This window comes from Sparus aurata, chromosome 14 (genome assembly GCF_900880675.1).
Source record: "Sparus aurata chromosome 14, fSpaAur1.1, whole genome shotgun sequence".
Classification (NCBI taxonomy): domain Eukaryota; kingdom Metazoa; phylum Chordata; class Actinopteri; order Spariformes; family Sparidae; genus Sparus; species Sparus aurata.
In genome coordinates this window covers 10,466,612-10,468,912 of record NC_044200.1, presented here as the reverse complement: position 1 = coordinate 10,468,912, position 2,301 = coordinate 10,466,612, and positions in this window count along the sequence as shown.

Sequence of the window (2,301 nt, the reverse complement as noted above, 5' to 3'; positions counted from 1 at the left end):
CTAGATGGGGGGAAATGAGTCCCAGATGGCAAAGTGTTCAGTGTGTATGTGTGCGTCTGTGTTTCTAGCCACATAAGAGAGTGCTTTTACTGTACAAGTGGCCTGAGTCACATCCCCGGGGTAATGTGGGGAAGACTATTGCGGGATGGTGGGGGCGTGTGGGTGTAGCCTACTGTAAGTCAATGCACGTTTGCTGTCCGCAGAGCAGCTGGTATGCACCGGACATCTGCGCGTTCGTACGCGTACGTACATGCAAAGGAGTTCTGACTATTCCCTTCTCGCACGCCGGACCTTGAGACGCCAGCAGAAAGAATTTTACAACCTTGCAATCAACAAATTGCTAGCGCTGCTCCACTTGTATGCTGCGTCATGCGCGCTCGATACAGCTCGAAGGCTATTGATTACTCAGCTGCAAAAAGCCTCCATCCTGCTGTTCAACTATGCATGTCAAACCGTAAAGGATACCCTTCGGAGGGATGTGAAGATCCTAATGGTCGGAGATTGACAGTCGACCCACTATATGGCATAAGTTGTTAAATCCTTCCGTCTGTCAGTCATCTATGGATCACTTCATCCATACATGGAACTATTCATTTGTTCACTCAATACCAACACAGCCGCCTCACGTATGGGAAAATCTTTTGAAATCGACAGCTGAATGAGCTACGTCAGACAGGCGCTAAAAATAAGAATCACAATGAACTGCAGTCCACTGGGAGAATGATTCTATTTGTAAACTCTTTTGTAAGAGGCAGAGTTAGCTGCCGAGCTGGGAGGTGTTACACTGAAACACGGCGTCTGCAGAGTATTACGACAACCACTCTTGTGTTGAATGATATCCCTTTTATTGCACTCTGATGTGTTTGGTGTGTGTGTGTGTAAGCGTACAGTTCTTTCAGGCCTATTTATGTCTATGCAACTGTAAAAAAAAAAATGTGCCTCTCTTTTTTCAAAATCATGCCATTTTATTCCCAGTAGTAGTACTTTGGATCCCCACTTCTACAAACACAAGACGGACAGAGGGGCGTTGTCCTTGAAGCTGATAATAAGACATCAGGTGGATGTCACAATTACACGAATTTACTGAACAAAACTGATAATTCAGCAATCACATCTACTTTAAGCGGTGCATTGGCCGGCTCTGCCAAAGTGGGAAGGTAAGCCAGGTTTGCATCTTCTTCTTTAAGCTGTCTTTTTTCATTGATCAATCACTTTTAGTGTGCTCAGCACATTGGATTCCACTTCTGAAGTAAAAGCTCCAGGGAAGAGACTTAAAGAGTTTGCCCTTTCCCCATTTATAGGATTCGCAGTGTTGTATCCAAGCGGGTAACTTTCAGGGCTGAGAAATGAAGCCAATGCAGAAGTGCCATAACCACTGTTCCTTGAACGGTTGCTTGAGGCTGGCTCCAGACGTTAGTAAATTCCTAAGGATGCCCACTCTTACAGTCCAATTGATAATATTTTTATGTTGACATGTCATTTTTTGAAAATAATATAACTACAGAGCTTGTGGAAAGGTGCAAAATAAAAGTAATATAATAGAATTAACAATTTAAGAAAGAAGTTTGTGAGCCAATAGTATAACGCTGTTTGTATCACATGGGATCAGTGTTTCATCCGCGATCGAGAGTCTAAGAAGTTGGCAGATGGTGGAGGAAAAAAACATCTACATGAGTTCTATGCATCCACCAAACTGTACCGCCCTAACGTTAGCCAGTTAGCGTTAGCAATGTTATCATTAGCTAGGTGACACCAACCAGACTTCATTCGCCACCTCTGCTCCACCCATGGTGCACCTTTTTGCCTTTTTTGGATTAGCTGGCGGCTTGGCCGACTCAGGCACAGCCACGATGGCGTCGGCCGAAAGCCACCACAGTGAGCTTCACAATGGCTCCTCCGGGACGCCATGGACACTACGTCCATGTTTCACACTGTCTATGGTCTTGTCTACTAAGACCTGCAATAGACACCTAGACGGAGAGACAGTGATGCAGAAGCATGCTTTTTGCTGCACCTTCTAGTGTAGACATTCAGGACAGGTATCAGCACACTCCTTTAACCCAACATCATGTGTCTCGGAGGTTTCACGTGTCTGTCTGTGACCCTCTCCAGGCCGACAGCAGAGGTCATAGAACCAAGAGACTGTATTGCACAGCAACGTCGGCATTCCGTATTGGGAAAAACTGTGACAGAAATTCTGTGTAAATGGAGAATAAATGAGTGTGTTGCAGACATCTCATGGGTCAACGTCTTATCGATGAGTCACGTGCATGTGAGAGTTTCATCTCTGTCTCCCCCTGA